The following is a 7,509-nucleotide window of genomic DNA, read 5'->3' as shown; positions in this document are numbered from 1 at the left end:
CAAGTAGGTAAGCGTAAAATATCAACTTTTTGGAAACATAACATTTAGAATTGTTTCCCAAATGCATAATTCAGCAATCACATACTTTCTACTCTTGCACCTCTCTGTATTATTTGTCCCACACCAACACAAAGACAACACACCACTTTGTTTAATATCTTTTTCATACACCCTCTTCTTGTGAGTTGTAAGTACATTTGGAAACACAACTTTTAACATAATAGAGTTTTTCCCAAATACCCTACTACAACAATCATGTCTATCAATTATATTATTAGTCTGTGAATGTAGAAAGATTTCTGGTTGTAGCTTAAAACATCAGCGTGAAATCTGCCCACATTAACAGCCTAATAAAGCGTCTCATAATTGCTGCATGACACCTCTTTAATGGGTTTTATGAAAGTAATTTACCTATTTTAACTATCTAAATTTGTGTAGTGTGGTTGTTGACTCTCTGCTCCAGAAAAGGCACTTGGAAATGTTGGTTCATGCATCGCCCAAGCATTTTGGTATGGTTGCCAGGCTGCTGAAAACGAGTCATCATCTCCATCATACGGAGTTCATGTTGTCGGTTCAGCTCTGCCTGTTTCTCCTGATATTGAAGGAAAGTTTGTTCTCTTTTCTGGTCTGCCTCAAACCAAATTTGCATTCTTTTTTCATTTGCTTTTTGAAGATTCTCAAAGGTTGCTGATAACTAGCTGATAGCATCTTTCTGTGAAGTTACTCTACGTTTCCTGGGCCGCACTGACACAGTTGATTTCAGTACCTCCTTCTTGGATGTCTCCTTTGAATCTACTTCACCCTCTTCACAGGAAGACTCTTCACAGTCTTTGCTCTGTGGCTGTTTTTTAGGTTTGTGGTTTTTCACCCTGTACAACACTTTAAAAACAATGCCTTTTAAGGTCAGAAAAACTGAAATTTATTTTATATGTAGTGAGGCAAAGTTAAAGGGCTGACCAATAAATACTAATAAAACCATAGTCACCATGTAAAGATGCATATAGTCACTAACAATTTGACGTATAGCAATAGTTGTATATTCATGTTTCGTGTACATATTACTGACACAAATTCCTTGTATGCAATTGCATAACATCCATTATAAAATTCATTTGAAAGTCTGGGAAAAATAATACCAATTCATTATTTACCTGTTACATTCTTCTTCACTCTCATTCCCTGACAAGTGGCTTTGCTCAGAACTTGCTTCTAAAGAAGACGTACTTGAATCTAATGGCTGCTTCCTCTCACGGGGTACCATACTAGTAGCAAGCTTTATTTCTTCAATCGTGTCCTCCTTCTCATTATATTCATCATCTTCACTACTGTCGTCACTATTAAGGATGTCAGCTGCCTTCGTTGCAACCTTTAATTCTGTGTGAGTTTCGGAGAAAATCGGGTCGATGATGGTAAACCACTCAGGTTCATCTATCGCTGATTTTCCACTGCCAGACTTTGTCCTGTCCGTGAATTTTCTCCACCGTTCTTTCAACCATTTATATTTTGCTCGCAGCTTGACAACTGATGTCTCAATTGCCTTCTCTTTTCCTTTCTTAGAACATTCTATGTTCTCCGTCTGCAAACGAGCATTGAGTTCTTTCTTAATATTTTGAAAAATATGAAAATTGGCTGACTTTTTAAGCGCCAGGGTCTCTAAAGTCAACGCAAATTCATTTCGGTCGTCTGTGAGTACAGTTGCAAATACCTTAAGCTCAACTTCGCGCCACTTTGTGCCGCGAGTCTCCTTCGAGTTATTCTTGGCCACCATGTTGTTTTGAGCGTTCAGCATAACTCGGGCCAGTGGTCTCTGGACGAGATAGGGTAAAATGCGTCCCGGCAAGGGCATTCCGTTTTTATACTACATGCATTTAACGTCTGAAATGTTAAAGGCATCAGTAAAATGCGTCTAAACGACGCACTTAACAGAAGACGTTAAAGTTGTCAGACGTTAAATGCATTAGCCTTATTTACCATTTTTATACTTGACGTTAAAAGCATAAAAACGGCCATTGTGCTTAAAACTTGCTAGCAAGCCATTATTTCTTATGTTAGCATTCATGGAATTCCAGTCCTTTATAGTCCTAATAGTGAAAGTACGACCTCCTGCTGATTTTCGTTTATACTTAGGGCACATCAGATTTATATTTGAATGTCTAGTGGCTCAATTATGAATTTCTAACAAATAAATTATTGAAATAACTGGGCACAATATAGTTGTGGACCCGCTTATACACTAGTACACATCTCCTTATTAGAGGTTGTTTAGTAAAAGGGAGCCAGTTTAGATTATTGATTAATACGACTGATGGTGTAAATCTTTTAGCATCGAGTATAATGCATGCTGCTCTTTTTTGAAGTTTTAAAATACTTTGAAGATGTTCAACATTGCAGCTATCCCATATCATGCTCCCATACAGGAGGGTGGGCTTTATAACACCATTGTAATGGGTTTCCCTTTGACGTTGCATAAGAAACGGGCCAATATGGTTTAAGAGACCTATGTGTTTGGAAAGTTTCTTACATAATTCATCAATGTGCGATTTGTAGTTCATTTGACTATCTATAACTACTCCTAAAATCTTATGAGAAGAAACTTGTTCAACAACAGAGTCATCAATCTTGACATCTAAGCGTAGGGGTGTGTCTTCATTTAGCTTAGCAGTAATGCGCCTTCTGTGCACTGAAAGGGGCTTGGTTTTTTCTTGTTGATGAACATTTTGTTGCAAGACGCCCATCTCTGAACCACATCAAGATTGGAATTTAAAAGTTGGGTCATCGAGCATAGATCCGAGAAATGCGCACTTGCAGTTATTGTAGTGTCGTCAGTGTAAATATCCACAGTTGAATCTGTTAGATGTAATGGAATGTCATTCACAAATAACAAAAACAGTGCGGGACCTAAGACACTTCCTTGCGGTACCCCTTGCTTGATAAGTAGAGAGTCTGATCTTTGATCATCAATACTGACAAACTGTTGGCGACCAGAAAGATATGATGTTGGCTTTTGACCTTAAACAATCTAGACGGGTTTCATCTGCATCAACTCCATAGCATGTACAGGCCTCAATGAAAATAAGTATTTAATTAAAAGTCATTTCTTAGGTATTTTCATGCACCTTACCAACAGATATAAACATTCAACTCTACAAAATAAAGTCGTCAATGGCTGTTTTTCACTACAGCCATGTCTACCTCAAATTTGACTTGATGCCATTCTACTTTCAGAAAACTGATCTGATCATAAATCAATGAAATAATTTAAAGCAAGGAAAATATCAAGAGAAATAATTACCCCGATTGCATCGCAAAATTCCACACCATATCCTTTCCCACCAAGTGGGAAATCTTCATCATTTTTTTTTGTTGAGAAGAAGTGGCAAGGCCTTGTAATCAAGAGTCACTGCAGAAACAGGAAATTTAAGGCAACAATTACAGAATATACTTTGATGTTCATAACACACGAGACTTAACACATAATAAAAAAATTGTGTCTCAGGAAAACTCACTTCTCCACATGATATAACTTAATTTTATTAAACAATGACAATGTTATCGTGCAGTGAAGTAATAACAGGCTCTGTATGGAATATTTTCTTTTCCTTTTTTCAATGTGTAACTCTGAATGTTCAATTCAACAGAAAGTTTGGCAACGTTGCCTACTTAATTCTAAACTTTGTCATTTTGCAGTTTACTTTTCCCCTTAACTTTCTATCTCTAATTAAAAATTACTTGTGAAAGAAATGTACTTTTTGCTATCAACTCATATTCCATGTTATTTGATGACATCTTTCTGATTATTGAGATTCTTAAGTAACTGCTTTAAATTTGACCTAATAAAAAAGGAGACTATTCTAGTTTTTACAGCAAAAATGATGGCAATAATGTAAGAGCCTTTAAAATTATTCAAAGTCTCCTCTTCAAAACCAGTAACATGCACTATTGTCTGCATGCACCAGCATGTTATCCAATACACATTTCATAACTGTATTTTTTTCATTTTTGTTCACTGATTATTTGACCTGACTTACTCAAATGACCACTTACCTTTTCTCTTTACAGTTCCCAATTGCAAGGGGGTAAATAGACAGTGTGCTCTCAGAGCTTTTGTTTTTAAAATGAATAGGTGCCAGGCCTACAGCTACTTGGTCTTTACCTGAAATAAACCAATACAAAGACACCTTTGCTTAATTTGGCAAGGAATGCACTTTCACACTTAAGACTAACAACTCTCAAAAAATTTATTAAAATGAGAACACACCTCCAAGTGGGCATCCATTGAATTCAATGTTAAACTCTTTGTCTTCTGAGTTGCATGAATGGAGGTGCAGTTTCCTAATTGCCCAGGCAAGAACAGAATTTAGATGCACATTCAAAGCATAAAATCTGCATCCTTGACCCTTGACAATTTTGAATGTTTTCTGCACTGTAGAGAAGACTAGTTTCTTCAATGCCTTTATCTCATTTTTTGTGAGCAGTACAGGCATGTCTCTAGTTCTCTGTAGAAAAATATAAACCAGAAACAGGTTTAGATTAACTGTCACTTTATAAATGCTAAAAAAGGTTGATATCAGTTATGTTCACATTTGAAAATAACCCACTAAAAGAAGTCTCAATAACTGCTTGATATATTGTGTTCTGATTTTCAAGCCATAAAACTGAATGAACAAATGTAATTCCCCTCTCAGGAGGAATCCTTTGAAAACTGGATACCTTACCTAAGGTGTAAGATGTAATTTTACTCATAAAAAATGAATATGCTGTACGTCTCACCACAATGCACAAAATCATCCTCATGAAATTTGAAATAAAACCCTTGTGAATTTTGTCAAATACAACCTTACATGGGGTTTACATTGCTGGGAAGAAAAAGGATCATATGACCCACAGCTCATTGCTGTAGAAACAAAGCAATGAAAATAAAATAAATAACAAAATACTTAAATTTAATGAATGCAAGAACCTCTACGGTTAGTAACTCACCCCACTCTTTCCTAGTCGAGTCAAGTTCAGCAGAGTTTGCCGTGCAGTATCTGGGAGTCTAGTTTGGAGCTTAAAAACTAACAACACCCGGTCTGGTACACACATGCTTTGGAAAACATTTGGGAGTGTTTTTGGCAAAAGAAGCTTGGTCAGACCATTCCTCGAACCCTTTGATTTTGTACTAATTAGATCAACGACTTCTGAGATGATGCCCTGTACTTTTTCCCTTTCCCCATCTGTTCTGTACAAGAAGTTGTTTACAAGGAAAGCAGCAATGTACTCATTGTATCTCTCAGAAACGTCATCAAGGACAGCTGTTATCTTCCTGCACCTTTGAAAAACTTTTTGTTTCTTGTTTATTGTTCCTAAATCAGGTTTGTTCTTTGTGTCATCAATTGAACTACACGAGGAACTGGACGAACTTAACGGAGTAGATGAGCAACATGGGGAATTAAGAAGGGAAGAATCATCTAAACTTGCCTCTGCTCAATTTGAGATAGAAAATCCGTACTTGAAGTTCCTGCACTTCCACTTCAAGGGAATTTATTCTGGCTGATCTTTCGGCAAGCAAGGAAACAAGCTCCTCAGAGTCTTGGCCGATTTTGGTGCCAAAAGATAAATTTTTCACACCCTGGACTCAGTCTAGTGTGGCAGCGTTCATCAGATTTACAATAGCCATAAATCCCGCAGAATTAATGAGTTCATCGCGAATTTTTTTATTGGAAAGAAGACCAGCAACCAGACTGAATGTGGACACAATGTGGATGACTTCAGGGATCCTGTCCATCTCCACAACTCCAAATGATGATTTTGCAAGCTGAAGTTCCCGCGTAGTTGCACATTGGATTTCTTCAGGAAATATCTTTAATATATCACGTATGAAAAATTCATGCAGAGGGACGCCACATACCTCTTTCAAAAGTAGATACCAATACCTGGAAGGGTCAAGTGTGGCACTTGTAACCCTGCCAAGATTCTGAACAGTAAAGTCAACCGGGGGCAGGTTGTTGCTCAGGTCGTATGGCACGTGAAAATAACGATATCTTTTGTTGCTGTTTTGTGGCAAACCAAGTGAAAGAATACATAAATGATTGAAACAGAGACTTTAATAAATACAGCAACTAGCAGGTATTGCCTCTTCTTTGAAAAGGGAGGATCTGAAATAGACCACGTGATTAGAAACGTCATAGTACCTTATTGGTACTTAATTTCGCGATTTTGGCGAGGCAATATTTCGCGAGGTTTTATTTTACGCGATTTCAATAGGCAAATATGAAAAAAGGGCATTAAATTTCGCGATTGAAGCGTTCTCAACTTTATTTTATTTTTCCAAAGGTCTGAACTGTTTAAAGTTTCTAGATAACTGGAACACAACAAAACACATATTTGAAAATTAACGTTAAAAATAAATGTATTACAACGTGAAAACGCATTGTTTCAGTGGTTCGCGGCAACGTTCATAAGGTGACGGAAGTTTTTTAGCCAACAAAATATTGTGCACTTAAAGCACTAAGCGAAATGCTGTTCGTACTTGAAGAAAAACTTATTATTAGAGTTTAATACGAGTTTAATGATAACAATGCATGCATTAAATATCATTCGTTACGATGGCTTTTGTTTATATCTAATGTCTTTTGGGTATTTTGCCCATGTGATACTAAATAAATGTTTCATCTGATGGTGTTCATTACAAATCTTCAAAGGGATCTTCTGGTGGAAGTTCCTTCCCATCAAGACTTCACTGATGCCCGCCTTCTTCCATCCTTTGGCAATTGATATCCTGCCTTCAGAGGAAGAGAGATGATTAAACATGCTCACAAGCCATGTTGCGTGAATTGGTTTTAAAACCGAGAGGCGCATGTCAACATCAACATCATCGAGAGCCACCCCTGAATCCAGTTGAGTGTGAATTTGTGCCAAGTACCAAGCCGTAAATTGGTCTTTCATGAACTTCTTTGCTTCTCTGTTGACAGTCAAATCAAGGGATTGGAAGAAATGGGTCATATTTGCTGGCACACTAACCACTTCAATGTTCATTGCTGCCAGTTTAGATAAAACCTTGGCTGTCTTCTGGCCTTTAAATACGTCCCAAATCAACAATGCCTTCTGTGTGGCTGGCAAATTCAGTTCTTTTCACTTCAGGACAACGTATGGTTGAATGATGTTGTCGAGTAGATTGAAAGTTTCCAGTTCGTTCGAGTAGTGTTTGGGATTCTGCGTTACTACAAACCCGCGTGGAAAGTCAAAGCCTCTCGGTTGACTTGCTTTGGTCTTCCCTTTATAAATTATTTGCATAGGCAGGAAGTCGCCGTTTAAAGAGATAACAAATGTGAGAGTAATGTTTCTTTTGTCTGTAAGACCTTTGATTGGCACAGAAGAGGAATTGCGGGCTGCCATTGTCATTTTTCCAACGGAGATGTACGATGAAGGTGTCTGATCGGCATTAAGAACAAGCTGCAGAGGAATACTGTGCACTGCAATGCAACTCTTGATGTCAGTTAAAAATGTTAATTTGCACTCTTCATAGAT

At 37.4% G+C, this 7,509-nt stretch overlaps 1 pseudogene; it reads right to left on the bottom strand.

The window, feature by feature from the left end:
- Positions 1 to 2,650: 2,650 nt before the first annotated feature.
- LOC131796157 (uncharacterized) lies at positions 2,651 to 6,984 on the bottom strand (annotated as a pseudogene).
- Positions 6,985 to 7,509: the final 525 nt, after the last annotated feature.

Source organism: Pocillopora verrucosa, chromosome 14 (assembly GCF_036669915.1).
Source record: "Pocillopora verrucosa isolate sample1 chromosome 14, ASM3666991v2, whole genome shotgun sequence".
Lineage (NCBI taxonomy): Eukaryota > Metazoa > Cnidaria > Anthozoa > Scleractinia > Pocilloporidae > Pocillopora > Pocillopora verrucosa.
The sequence above is the reverse complement of the archived record's forward strand: the minus strand, read 5'-3'. Positions and strand labels throughout refer to the sequence as shown.